The sequence below is a fragment of the Palaemon carinicauda genome, chromosome 5 (assembly GCF_036898095.1).
Source record: "Palaemon carinicauda isolate YSFRI2023 chromosome 5, ASM3689809v2, whole genome shotgun sequence".
NCBI classification, from domain to species: domain Eukaryota; kingdom Metazoa; phylum Arthropoda; class Malacostraca; order Decapoda; family Palaemonidae; genus Palaemon; species Palaemon carinicauda.
The window spans coordinates 111,659,729-111,675,587 of NC_090729.1; positions in this window are offsets into that span (position 1 = coordinate 111,659,729).

The following is a 15,859-nucleotide window of genomic DNA, read 5'->3' on the forward strand; positions in this document are numbered from 1 at the left end:
GGAGTTTGTTAAATTGGGTTATGCTTGTTGTGAGGCTGGGATGTGGGAGTGGGTGGACTAGCAGCGATCGTTAAGTCCCTATTGATTGGACAGGTGGTAGAATCTCTCTCTCTCTCTCTCTCTCTCTCTCTCTCTCTCTCTCTCTCTCTCTCAGCGTTTTGAAGTACATTAATTTGTAATCTTAAAAAATAGAATACTAACTTTACACCTTACACGGGCCCAACCTAATAATGTAGGAAAAATTAACCTCTCTCTCTCTCTCTCTCTCTCTCTCTCTCTCTCTCTCTCTCTCTCTCTCTCTCTCTGTCTAAAGGCACCAGAATAATGCATGGCAAACGCTAGCTTCCAGGAGTCTTGTATTTTTTATTTCTTTTTAATTCTTCCGTTTAGTCTAAATCTGGTGGAATCCAAGAAAGAACTGATAAAGAAGATATGGGCTCTGAATTCTCCTGGCGAATGGTATAAATATTTTGAATCCAAAGCTTGGCAGTGGAGGGAAAGAAACGTTCTTCGAATGGCTATGGACTCTATTGTAAGGCTTCACAAGTCGAACCGCGGGAGGCCATTTTGAGTCCATAGGCGGACCATTTTTTATTCTTTTTATTTTGTCTTTCGTCTTTATTGTTGAGGCATATCACTGCGTGACAATTGTCCTATTGATTGATAGGTTTATCGATCGAATTGACGTGGCATGTTAGACGTTGTGCTCCATTGTGTTCGTGTGTTTGTGCGTTAGTCTTTGTACGTCATTAAATCGATAGATTTCAATAGACCTGGTAATTGAAATGCAAACGTTGTCTGGGTATTGGTGTGTCAGTCCAAGTGACGGATGGTCCAGCTGGATTGGTGGAATGAATTTGGAAGTCGGAGACGAGACATTTTGACTTGGACTTGAATGACGTCGGGAACAACTCATTCTTCGATTGTTTGAAGTCATTACGAAAGATGCATTTGCTTATGGGGTTGGGGTAATGGGTATGTGAATTGCATATATGTGTATCTATCTTGTGTATTTCTGAGGTGTTTTTCATGTTTGTATTAAATGCTGAATGCTGTTATTAACAGCTTGTGTTGTGGATTTGCGAGTTGATAGGCATAATGTTATGAACAATGTTGTTTATTTTTGTTTTATTAACAATGTTTACTTTTCATGTTTTTGAAGACTATTGTTTGTATTAAATGCTGAATGCTGTTATTAACAGCTTGTGTTGTGGGGTTGCGAGTTGATAGACACAATGTTATTAACAATGTTGTTTATTTTTGTGTTATTAACAATGAGGTTTATTTTTGTGTTATTAACAATGTTTATTTTTTGTGTTATTAAAAATGTTTATTTTTGTGTTATTAAAAATTTTGTTTATTTTGATTTTATTAACAATGTTGGTTTGTCATGTATTTGAAGACTATAGTTTGTATTAAATGCTGAATTCTATTAACAGCTTGTGTTGTGGGTTTGCAAGTTTATAGTCACTTATCACTTATGTTATTAACAATGTTGTTTATTTTTCATGTATTTGAAGACTATAGCTTGTATTTGATGTTTAATGCTATTATTAACAGCTTGTGTTTTAGTTTTACGAGTTGATAGATTTTATTTTTTTATCATGATGTTATTAACGACATTGTTTATTTTTCATGTATTTGAGGACTATAGTTTGTATTAGATGCGGAATGCTGTTATTAACAGCTTGTGTTGTAGATTTACGAATTTATAGACACTTGTAATGATATTAACGATGTTGTTTATTTTTCATGTATTTGAAGATTATAGTTTGTATTAAATGTTGAATGGTGTTATTAGCACCTTATGTTGTGGGTTTGCGAGTTAATAGATTTTGTTTTTTTACTACACTTATGATGTTATTAACGATGTTTATTTATAATGTATTTGAAGACTATAGTTTGTATTAAATGCTGAATGCTGTTATTAACACCTTGTGTTGTGGGTTTGCGAGTAGATAGATTTTATTTTTCTATTATGATGATGTTATTAACGATATTGTTTATTTGCACATGAATTTTAAGACTAGTTTGTATTAAATGTTGATTTCCGTTATTAACCGCTTGTTTTGTGGAATTGCGAGTCGATAGATTTTGTTTTTTACTACACTTATGGTGTTATTAACGATGTTTATTTTTCATGTATTTGAAGACTATAGTTTGTATCAAATGTTGAAAGCTGTTATTAACACCTTGTGTTGTGGGTTTGCGAGTTGATAGACACTTATGATGTTATTAACGATGTTGTTTATTTTTCATGAATTTGAAAACTATAGTCTGTATCAAATGTTGAAAGCTGTTATTAACAGCTTGTGTAGTGGGTTTGCGAGTTAATAGATTTTCTTTTAACTAACCTTATGGTGTTATTAACGTTGTTTATTTTTCATGTATTTGAAGACAAGTTTGTATTAATTGCTGAATGCTGTTATTAACAGCTTGTGTTGTGGGTTTGCGAGTTGATAGACACTTATGATGTTATTAACGATGTTGTTTATTTTTCATGAATTTGAAAACTATAGTCTGTATCAACTGTTGAAAGCTGTTATTAACAGCTTGTGTTGTGGGTTTGCGAGTTGGTAGATTCTCTTTTTTACTACACATGATGTTATTAATGATCATGATTTTTTTTTTTTTTTTTTTTTTTTTTTTATATAGAAGAGGTGGTATTGAGTGTTGATGAAACTAGAATTAAACAGGTGTTTTGTAAGGTTACGAACCTGATTTTTATTTTACCACTTTTATCTCTCTGCGCCATAAAAGGAAATCAAAATGTTTTTAAAATGTTTCAGTCCGTTTTGCACTGCAATATAACTCATAATGTAAAATGCCTGAATTTCGTTTACGATGATATAGGGATTTCATATTTACGTATTAAATTTTGATATAAGAGTATTTATACATGCTATGTACAATATGGAAAAGTGCTGATATATATATATATATATATATATATATATATATATATATATATATATATATATATATATATATATATATATATATATATATATATATATATATATATACATATATATATATATATACATATATATATATATATATATATATATATATATAATATACATATATATATATATATATATATATATATATGTATATATATCCTATTAACTTTTTTTTTTCATTTTGCACGGGGTCAGCATGGTTGCCTTCTTTTTGAAGGACTTTGCTTTGACTTTTGCGTAAACCGTAGTTCCGATTGGCTGCCCTGCCTGACTCATGAAGCGTATGCTCATGTGTGTGTGTGTATATATATATATATATATATATATATATATATATATATATATATATATTTATATATATATATATATTATGAATAAATAAATATATATATCAAGAAGCATTGAATAAGGATACACCTGTGTCATTTTTCCCTGTTGGAGCCCTTGGGCTTATAGCATCTTGCTTTACCAACTAGGGCTGTAGCTTAGCTAGTAGTAATGATAATGCTAATTTACCTTCCTCTGACAACGCGCACATGAAGATAAAGACGAAAAGTTTTGAATATATATATATATATATATATATATATATATATATATATATATATATATATATGGAGGTATGTGTTATTGTACAAGTGATTCTTGTTTTGTGTTATTGTTTTTACATGTATAACACTGTATTTTTTCTTTACTCTTCCTGTTATATAGGCCTTCTTTTCTGTGCAATATTTAACAAGACTATATCCTTCTGGCGAGTCCATTAAGAATGTGTAGGGCGACGCATAAAGAATAATGAGGAATATTCTCTTAGGGTTCCAAGTCTTATTATTTTTTGTGTGATGATATTTTTGTTTTCCTTTTCTATATTTCATTATTTTCGGTCATTCCATAATGTGTAACAATATGATTTTTTCATTTTATTTTTCTGTATCTTTGGAAGTCGGTTATTCTTTTCATTTTTCCTGTTTCACAAAATTAATTTCCAAATTTCTCTCTCTCTCTCTCTCTCTCTCTCTCTCTCTCTCTCTCTCTCTCTCTCTCTCTCTCTCTCTCTCTCTCTCTCCCCCCCTAAATCTTGATGCTTCAAGTAATAAAGGTTCAAGAATTTTTACCACCTTGCTGAATAGCGAATGATATTTAAGAAAATAGAATGTTTATTGTTGCAGTAATAAGAATTATCATTGCGATTTAGCTATTGTTTGCTACTATTTTGTTTTGTAGTGTCATAGCCTCTATACTATAGTCTTCCACGGTCTTTGGTTAGAGATCTCTTGCTTGAAGGTACACTCAGGCACACTATTCTATCTTATTTCTCTTCCTCTCGTTTTGAAATTTGTATCCTCTTGTAATTTTGAAGTTTTTATAGTTTATATATGAAAGATTTATTTTAGTGCTGCTATTGTTCTCAAACTTTTCTTGTAGTTTATTACCTTATTTCCTTTCCTCACTGGGCTATATTCCCTGTTGAGGCCCTTGGCCCTATAGCCTCCTGCTTTTCCAATTACGATTGTAGCTTAGCAAGTAATAATAATTAATTAATGAAAGATTTATTTCAATGCTGCTATTGTTCTGAAACTTTTCTTGTAGTTTATTACCTTATTTCCTTTTTTCACTGAGCTATTTTTCCCTGTTGAGGCCCTTGAGCTTATAGCATCCTGCTTTTCAAACTAGGGTTGTAGCTTAGCAAGTAATAATAATTAATTAATGAGTGTTGGTGTTATATCCTGTTTCTCTGTTGTTCCTCCTAATTTCTATCTTCATAGCATTCCAGATGGGCCAATGGTCTTGTTACGAAAAGCTTCTTAATTATGAATCGGTGACTCATGAGAATTGCTGAGTAATGTTTTGGTGAAGGGGATCACGTCAACTACGTTGCTATAGCCTCTTTCCAATTGCTTTTCGTAGTCATGCACAAGGAGGTATTGCTCTCCTTGGGTTATTTGTTTTAATATAATTTTTTACTATTTTATTGGCAAAATGTAAGATTTATTCTAAAGTTAGATTTTCTTGTCTCTCAGTTGGCTGTGTGTAGGCTGGCAGTCTTAAATTTCATATGATTAGGTGTATTATGAATGATAATGATAATAGTGATGAATATGATAATGATTTTTTTTCCTATTCAATTTTATTGGAAAAAAAGTGAGATACATTCTTTAGTTAACTACTACTTGTCTCTCAGTGGGCTGTGTGGAAGCTGGCAGTCTTAAATCTCGTATGGTTAGGTATATTATGAATGATAGTGATAATAGTGATGAATATGATAGTGATTTTCTTTTATGTTTTCCTTTTCAATTTTATTGGGAAAAAGTGAGGAACATTCTTTAGTTAACTTCTTGTCTCTCTGTTGGCTGTGTGGAAGCTGGCAGTCTTAAATCTCGTATGGTAAGGTATGTTATGAATAATAATGATAATAGTGATGAATATGATGAGTGGTATGTTATTGATTGATTATGATTTTACCTGTTCAGTCGTGACTGGATGGATGTTTAGATTTCGTGACTACGCATAGATGAACAGTCTCTCTCTCTCTCTCTCTCTCTCTCTCTCTCTCTCTCTCTCTCTCTCTCTCTCTCTCTCTCTCTCTATATATATATATATATATATATATGTGTGTGTGTGCGTGTATATATATATATGTATATATATATATATATATATATATATATATATATATATATATATATATATATATTATGTATTTGCATATACACTGTACAAGTACACACATAAGCACGCATATACAAACACAATTACACGCACACACACACACACATATATATATATATATATATATATATATATATATATATATATGTATGTGTGTGTTTGTGTGTACAGTATATATATATATATATATATATATATATATATATATATATGTGTGTGTATACATACATACATACACATACATACATACATATACACGTTTAAACAGACAAAAAAAATTCTATGAATTTCCTCTACATCCCACTTATTTTCCCCATTTTTATTAATCTCCACCCCCCTTCCCCCTCCCGTTTTGCGATGATTCAAAAGCCAAATGAACTCATCGGTGAGAATATATTTATATCTGTAAAGTCGGTTACAAACCGACTTGCGCGTTGGGAGGGGGATCTGATCTCTCGCTTGCTGATGTCCGGGGGGTTATAGTAAGGATGGAGTCAGGGGAGGGGGGAGGGGGTATGGTAAGGAAGAGGTCTGGGGGGAGGGGTTTGGTAAGGATGGAGTCTGGGGGTGAAGGGGGAGAGGGGGTTTGGACATATGTTTACTTTGTGTTTATGGTTTTGTGATGTGGCATTATATTTGAAGGGTGTGTGGATTGACTTCGTGTTTTTATTTTTATTGTGTATTTTTTCGTTTATATGATTAATTATCGTCATTTGTGTTGTGCGTGGTTTTGATATTAATGTGCAATTTGTATGTTATCATCATATATGAAATTATTAATCGTTTTCAATGGATTATGTTATTGGTTTAAAATTTTCACCATCTTCATTTAGATATAAGAAACGTAGGAATTATATATATATATATATATATATATATATATACACACAAATATATATATATATATATATATATATACAGTATATATATATATATATATATTATATATATATATATATATATATATATATATATATATATATATATATATATATATATGTATATATATATGCCTTTATTCATATTTTAATACATGTTTTGAAATTAATGTGCAATTTATGTCATCATCTCTGAACATACCAACCGTTTTCAATGGATCATATTATTGCTTTAAATTTTTCACCATCTTCATTTAAATATAAAAAGCGTAGGAAATGTATTTATGTATATTAGTAATATTTATTCATCTTTTATTAGTTATACATATATTTTTATAGCTGCTATGATTTCTCTCTCTCTCTCTCTCTTTTTTTTTTGACTTTATAACTTATTTTACGCGGAATGTGATATGTGTTATGTATATCACGACAAGCCATTGTCGGAAAGAGAAATTTACCTCTGTAATTTGTTTTAATTTCCGTGACAGGATTAACTTACGTGAAATTAAAGCAAGTATGTGCTTATCTATATCTATTCCTTATACAAAAGCTTGATTTCATCTGTGAATATATTATTATTATTATTATTATTATTATTATTATTATTAACTACAACCTTAGTTGCAAAAACAGGATGTTACAAGCCCTAGGGGGTTCCAACAGGGGAAATAGCCCAGTGAGGAAAGGAAATATATAAACTAGATATGGGAAGTAATGAATAAGGAATATAATATCATTTAATACGAAAAATTCAAGTTCTGCCAGCTAAAATAGAACTCACAGCCTCCCAAGAATCGTGCTTCTGAAGGCAGACGTTATCACTGTCCCCAATAAATCCACGGACCACAATTTGCCCCAAGACCCACCCGTTATTATTATTATTATTATTAAATGCTAAGCTACAACCCTAGTTGGAAAAGCAGGATGCTATAGGCCCAAGGGCCCCAACAGGGAAAATAGCCCAGTGAGGAAAGGAAATAAGGAAATAAGGAAAAATAGAACATTTTAGGAATAGTAACAATATTAAAATAAATATTTCCTATTTAAACTATAAAAACTTTAACAGAACAAGAGGAAGAGAAACTAGACAGAAAAGTGTGCCCAAGTGTACCCTCAAGCAAGAGAACTCTAACCCAAGACAGCGGAAGACCATGGTATAGAGGCTATGGCACTACCCAAGACTAGAGAACAATGGTTTGATTTTGGAGTGTCCTTCTCCTAGAAGAGCTGCTTACCATAGCTAAAGAGTCTCTTCTACCCTTACCAAGAGGAAAGTAGGTGTCCTTCAGCTAGCGTCGCGCCGTCAAGGGCGACAATAAATATATACGTCTGACCTACAAGCTACCGTCAGCAGGTCGTCAAACCCACTAAATGTTTACTTGCTCATGTATGGGCTTGAACCCCGACCGTGGTTTGCATCCAATTGTATACTGGACGGTACTTGCGCAACCCAAAAAAACTGTAATGTCATACGCCAGACGTATCAACACCCTCGGTTTTACTTAGCGAGCTCAAAAGTTTGACGTTTTTGGTTGCCAACTACCATTAAATTCTCTTCCGGGAGAAAACGCAAGCTCAAAAGTTTGACATGTTTGGTTGCCGACTACCATTTTATTCTCTTACGGGAGAAAACGCAAGATGAAAAGTGTGACGTGTTTGGTTGCCGACTACCATTAAATTCTCTTACGAAAGAAAACGCAAGCTCAAAAGTTTGACGTGTTTGGTTGCCGATTACCATTTTATTCTGTTACGGGAGAAAACGCAAGCTCAAAAGTTTGACGTGTTTGGTTGCCGACTACCATTTTATTCTGTTACGGGAGAAAACGCAAGCTCAAAAGTTTGACGTGTTTGGTTGCCAACTACCATTAAAAACAAAATTTCGGGAGAAAGCGCAAGCTTAAAAGTTTGACGTGTTTGGTTGCCGACTACCATTTTATTCTGTTACGGGAGAAAACGCAAGCTCAAAAGTTTGATGTGTTTGGTTGCCGACTACCATTTTATTCTGTTACGGGAGAAAACGCAAGCTCAAAAGTTTGACGTGTTTGGTTGCCAACTACCATTAAATTCTCTTACGTGAGAAAACGCAAGTTAGTTTGACGTATTTGGTTGCCGACTAGCATTAAATTCTCTTACGGGAGAGAATGCAAGCTCTAAAGTTTGACGTGTGTGGTTGCCGACTTCCATTAAATTCTCCTACGGGAGAGAACGCAAGCTCAAAAGTTTGGCGTGTTTGGTTGCCAACTACCATTAAATTCTCCTACGGGAGAAAATGCAAGCTGAAAAGTTTGATGTGTTTGGTTGCCGACTTCCATTAAATTCTCCTACGGGAGTAAACGCAAGCTGAAAAGTTTGACGTGTATGGTTGCCAACTACCATTAAATTCTCTAACGGGAGAAAAAGCAAGCTCAAAAGCTTGACGTGTTTGGTTGCCGACTTCCATTAAATTCTCCTACGGGAGAGAACGCAAGCTCAAAAGTTTGGCGTGTTTGGTTGCCAACTACCATTAAATTCTCCTACGGGAGTAAACACAAGCTGAAAAGTTTGACGTGTATGGTTGCCAACTACCATTAAATTCTCTAACGGGAGAAAAAGCAAGCTCAAAAGCTTGACGTGTTTGGTTGCCGACTTCCATTAAATTCTCCTACGGGAGAGAACGCAAGCTCAAAAGTTTGGCGTGTTTGGTTGCCAACTACCATTAAGTTCTCCTACGGGAGAAAACGCAAGCTGAAAAGTTTGATGTGTTTGGTTTCCGACTTCCATTAAATTCTCCTACGGGAGTAAACGCAAGCTGAAAAGTTTGACGTGTATGGTTGCCAACTACCATTAAATTCTCTAACGGGAGAAAAAGCAAGCTCAAAAGCTTGACGTGTTTGGTTGCCGACTTCCATTAAATTCTCTAACGGGAGAAAACGCAAGCTCAAAAGTTTGATGTGTTTGATTACCAACTACCATTAAATTTTCTTACTGTGAAAACGCAAGCTGAAAAGCTTGACGTGTTTGATTGCCAACTACCATTAAATTCTCTTACGGTAGAAAGCGCAAGCTCAAAAGTTTGATGTGTTTGATTACCAACTACCATTAAATTTTCTTACTGTGAAAACGCAAGCTGAAAAGCTTGACGTGTTTGATTGCCAACTACCATTAAATTCTCTTACGGTAGAAAGCGCAAGCTCAAAAGTTTGACGTTGTGAAAACGCAAGCTGAAAAACTTGACGTGTTTGGTACTTGACGTGTTTGGTTGCCAAATACCATTAAATTCTCTTACGGGAGAAAACGCAAGCTGAAAGTTTGACATGTTTGATTGCCAACTACCATTAAATTCTCTTACGGTAGAAAGCGCAAGCTCAAAAGTTTGACGTGTTTGGTTGCCGACTACCATTAAATTCTCTTACAGGAGAAAATGCAAGCTCAAAAGTTTGACATGTTTGATTGCCAACTACCATTAAATTTTCTTACGGGAGCAAAATACGGGAATGTGTGTGATCCCAGCATAAGGCCGTGTAGCATGTAGCGTGAGACCGTTTACGGTTATGGCTTATGGTTGCATGTGGTTGTCATTAGGGCCTCTTGCAACGGCTTTCTGACCAGATGTGTCACTCTGTTGGAGGTGCTGTGTTTATAATAAAAAGGCGATGTGCATTGCGAGACGCCGTAGATGCATTTGCGCGTGTTTATGCTTCTTTTGTTTGCAAAGGTTTTATGTGCCTGTGTGTTGTTTCTCTCTCTCTCTCTCTCTCTCTCTCTCTCTCTCTCTCTCTCTCTCTCTCTCTCTCTCTCTCTGTATTCTTAGGATTGCTCATATGTATTAACATTGGTTTTGTATACGTAGATCTCTCTCTCTCTCTCTCTCTCTCTCTCTCTCTCTCTCTCTCTCTCTCTCTCTCTCTCTCTCTCTCTCTCTGTATTCTTAGGATTGCTCATATGTATTAACATTGGTTTCGTATACGTAGATCTCTCTCTCTCTCTCTCTCTCTCTCTCTCTCTCTCTCTCTCTCTCTCTCTCTCTCTGTATTCTTGGGGTTCATATTTTGCAATGAATAGGAGTTAGTTTTATGCTGATATTTTCCATGACATTATGTATTAACATTGGTTTTGTATACATAGATCTCTCTCTCTCTCTCTCTCTCTCTCTTTCTCTCTCTCTCTCTCTCTCTCTCTCTCTTTCTTTGGGATTGTTTATGATTTCAAATTAATAGGAATTAGTTGTATGCTGATATTTTCTATGACATTATGTATTGGCATTGGTTATGTATACATGCATGCATAGGCTGTAATTCACGGTTATATATAGCATCCCACATCTTGCATGCTTATATAACGCACAAATAAGTAGGTAATAACCGAAGGCATATTGCTCAAATGACATACATGATTTCCTTTTAATTTAGGTGTGCTCCTCCTTGACCATGACCTTGACCTTTGACCTTGACCTTCGAAAATGTAATCATTTCCAGCTTTTTACATAACAGTTAATCCCTGCAAGTTTCATTACTCTACGATTAAAATTCTGGCTAGGAATGTGTTCACAAGGAAACAAACACACACACACACAACACACAAACGTGGTAAAACATAACCTCCTTCCAACTTCGTTGGCGGAGGTAATAACCGAGGACATATTGCTCAAATCACGTACGTGATTATTCTTTAATTTAGGTGATGTGCTCCTCCTGGGTTCATGTTTACCCGGTTGTTTCTTGACCGTAACCTTAACCTTTGATCTTGACCTTCGATCTTGACCTTCGAAAATGTAATAATTTTTAGCTTTTTACATAACAGTTAATCCCTGCAAGTTGCAGTACTCTACGATTAAGATTGTGGCCAGGAAGCTGTTCATAGACAAAGACACACAACAGACAAACCGGGCGAAAACATAACCTTGTTCCAACTTCGTTGGCAGAGGTAATAACCGAGAACATATTGCTCAAATCACGTACGTGATTATCCCTTAATTTAGGTGATGTGCTCCTCCTGGGTTTCATGTTTACCCAGTTGTTTCTGCAGTGTCCTCCTCCTCGCCTCGCTTCTTCATTGGTGTCAGCTCGGATTAAGAGCTGTCGTCACTTAGCTAACTGTTCGCTCGATGGCATACGATAGGTTTGCCTTCTCATTTTCTGGCGCACAATTTTATGATCTGGATGGATTAGTTTTATTTTGGGGGGTGGAGGAGCAGCAGTCTCTCAACGAGAGTGCCTTTGGTCGACTGGCATTTCATTAGGTTGTCAAAGTTTATTGTTTACTTTTAGTTTTTTTTTTTTTTTGTCCTAGGCGTGGGGTAATGTATTGTACCAATGTTGTATGTTAATGCATCTTGGGTAACGCTTAGTTTCTGTCTTTGGCTCAGTGCTATGTATTATAATCAGTATTCAATATTATTTTTCTTACAATTGTTTTTTTTTTCCTAGGCGTGGGGTAATGTATTATATCAATGTTGTATGTTAATGCATCTTGGGTAACGCTTAGTTTCTGTCTTTGGCTCAGTGCTATGTATTATAATCAGTATTCGATATTATTTTTCTTCCAATTGTTTTTTTTTTCTAGGCGTGGGGTAATGTATTGTAGCAATGTTATATGTTAATGCATCTTGGGTAACGCTTAGTTTCTGTCTTTGGCTCAGTGCTATGTATTATAATCAGTATTCAATATTATTTCTTTTCCAGGGGTGTGAGGTTTTTTTTTTTTTTTTTTTTTTTTTTTTTTTTTTTTTTCTTAGGCGTGAGGTAATGTATTGTATCAGTGTTGAATGTTAATGCATCTTGCGTAACGATTGGTTTCTGTCTTTGTTGTGTATTATCATTATTCAATATTATTTCTCTTCCAATTGTTTTTTTTATATGTCTTTCTTTGGCAGGATGGTAGTTGCCAGGATGTAATTCCATACCTATGGCAATGATATGTTTGGGTTTGGGTACGAGTTTGGGTTTGCGATTGAGGCGAGCTGGTGTTAGTTCGTTTGCTCGTTCAGGTTACCTGGAGCTTATCTCCAGGCACGGTCTCTTAAACTAAATGTCTAATTGTTCCTGACTTTTTTAAAACCTTTATTGTTGGATAAGTATGCATAAAGGAGGTCATTAATTTCTATGTACTGTTTATGTAGGTTTTCTAGATTACCTGAGCTTATCTCTTAAGCTAAATGTCTAAATGTTCCTGACATTTTTCAAAACCTTTATTGTTGGATAAGTATGCATAAAGGAGGTCATTAATTTCTATGTACTGTTTATGTAGGTTTTCTAGATTACCTGAGCTTATCTCTTAAGCTAAATGTCTAAATGTTCCTGACATTTTTCAAAACCTTTATTGTTGGATAAGTATGCATAAAGGAGGTCATTAATTTCTATGTACTGTTTATGTAGGTTTTCTAGATTACCTGAGCTTATCTCTTAAGCTAAATGTCTAAATGTTCCTGACATTTTTTAAAACCTTTATTGTTGGATAAGTATGCATAAAGGAGGTCATTAATTTCTATGTACTGTTTATGTAGGTTTTCTAGATTACCTGAGCTTATCTCTTAAGCTAAATGTCTAAATGTTCCTGACATTTTTTAAAACCTTTATTGTTGGATAAGTATGCATAAAGGAGGTCATTAATTTCTATGTACTGTTTATGTAGGTTTTCTAGATTACCTGAGCTTATCTCTTAAGCTAAATGTCTAAATGTTCCTGACATTTTTTAAAACCTTTATTGTTGGATAAGTATGCATAAAGGAGGTCATTAATTTCTATGTACTGTTTATGTAGGTTTTCTAGATTACCTGAGCTTATCTCTTAAGCTAAATGTCTAAATGTTCCTGACATTTTTTAAAACCTTTATTGTTGGATAAGTATGCATAAAGGAGGTCATTAATTTCTATGTACTGTTTATGTAGGTTTTCTAGATTACCTGAGCTTATCTCTTAAGCTAAATGTCTAAATGTTCCTGACATTTTTTAAAACCTTTATTGTTGGATAAGTATGCATAAAGGAGGTCATTAATTTCTATGTACTGTTTATGTAGGTTTTCTAGATTACCTGAGCTTATCTCTTAAGCTAAATGTCTAAATGTTCCTGACATTTTTTAAAACCTTTATTGTTGGATAAGTATGCATAAAGGAGGTCATTAATTTCTATGTACTGTTTATGTAGGTTTTCTAGATTACCTGAGCTTATCTCTTAAGCTAAATGTCTAAATGTTCCTGACATTTTTTAAAACCTTTATTGTTAGATAAGTATTCATTAGGGAGGTCATTAATTTCTATGCACAGTTTATGTAGGTTTTCCAAGGCTAATACTTACTTGTTAATACATACATACATATACCAAGGCACTTCCCCCAGTTTTGGGGGGTAGCCGACATCAACAAATGAAACAAAACAAAAAGGGGACCTCTACTCTCTACGTTCCTCCCAGCCTTGTTAATACTTGCACAGTTTATGTAGGTTTTCCAAGGCTAATACTTACTTGTTAATACATACATACATATACCAAGGCACTTCCCCCAATTTTGGGGGGTAGCCGACATCAACAAATGAAACAAAGCAAAAAAAGGGGACCTCTACTCTCTACGTTCCTCCCAGCCTTGTTAATACTTACCTTTTTTTCCAAATATATCGGCTTAGAATCATTCAAAACACATCTTAGCAATTTTCCTTCATGCAAGTATATCTTTTAGGATTTTTTTTAATGTTTTTGGTCGCTCCTTATTTTCTTATTTCAATATGATGGTTATGTTTTTAATATATTTTTGTATATAATTTATATCCCTCAACAAAACTAAATTTTAATAAATTTTCTTCGTTAACGAATGTTTTTGGAGAGTGCTGTCGTTATCATTTCGTGCAGTTTCAAATTGGTGACATAAAAATCCTTCAAGTAATTATGTAAATAATTAAGAAAATCCAAATTGTTATCTATTTCCTTGAGTGTTGTTTATTTATATGGAGTAGTGCACATTGAAATTAGTTTAGTACTTAGATTGTTGGTTGCTCTCTCAATCCATTGTTTATTTTGATGTATCAAATACTTGGATAGATTACATTGTAGTATGATGGGTCCTGCTGCTTCTCCGGTCGCCTAGGTGACCGCTGAGGTAGCAGTAGGAGATTCAGCATTATGAAGCTTCATCTGTGGTGGATAATGTGGGAGGGTGGGCTGTGGCAATCTATCAGTACCGACCAAACTCGGCTGAATCCCTCGTCAGGCTGGGAGGAGCTAAGATAAGGTCCCTTTTCGTTCTTATTTGTTTATGTCGGCTACCCCACAAAATTGGGCCGTGGCACCCTAGCAATACCATCCAAATTTCGCTGAATCCCTCTTCAGGCTGGGAGGAGCTAAGAGAAAAATTCCCCTTTTGTTCTTATTTTTTTTTGTCTGCTAAACCCCAAAATTGGGGGGAGGGCCTATGTAGATGGGTGGACGAAATTGGTTGAAGAGCAAGGTGAATGATGCAATGGAAGAAGAGTTAATGAAGATATATCGGATCATTAAGAAATATATGTTTAAGATGGAGAGGAAAAGGGAAAATGTTACTGCAAATGCAATTAAGATAGTTATGTTTAATGAGAATAGAAAAGTCAGTGGTTATGGAAAGACAATTGGAGCCAATGAAAGTAATAAGTGGAAGGATAAAAACAATAAAAGGTTTGAAAGGAAATTCTAAGAATTGCAATTAATCCACTGTCTTGGATTAGAGTTCTCTTGCTTGGAGGTACACTCGGGCATGCTGTTCTTATTTCGTTTCTTCTTACTTTTTTATATAGTTTATATTTAAAGGATCTTATTTAATGCTGTTACTATTCTTGAAATATTTTATTTTGATTCTTTAGTCTTCTCTTGTAGTTTATTTATTTCCCTTTTTCCTTTCCTCACTGGTCTATTTTTCCCGGATGGAGCCCTTGGGCTTATAGCATCTTGCTTTCCCAACTAGGGTTATAGTCTAGCTTGTAATAATAATAATAATAATAATAATAATAATAATAATAATAATAATAAAGAGAGATCCAAATATAGATATAGAGAAGGAATAAAATGGTGGGCAAGAAGAAAATGGAGAAAGCTAGCAAGAAATTAAAATGATTCAAATTGTTGTAAAGGAACGTAAATACAAGAAGAAGGTTGATAAAGATCTGGATAGCTGAAAGCCTCAAGTGAAACTATTTTGTCCCAATTAAAAGCATAGGGCTGGAGCCCTTGGGCTTATAGCATCTTGCTTTCCCAACTAGGGTTATAGCCTAGCTTAGCTAATAATAATAATAATAATAATAATAATAATAATAATAATAATAATGATAATGAAAGAGAACCAAATATAGGTATAGAGAAGGAAATGAAGAGAGCGAGCAAGATATTGAGATGAATTAAATTGTTACAA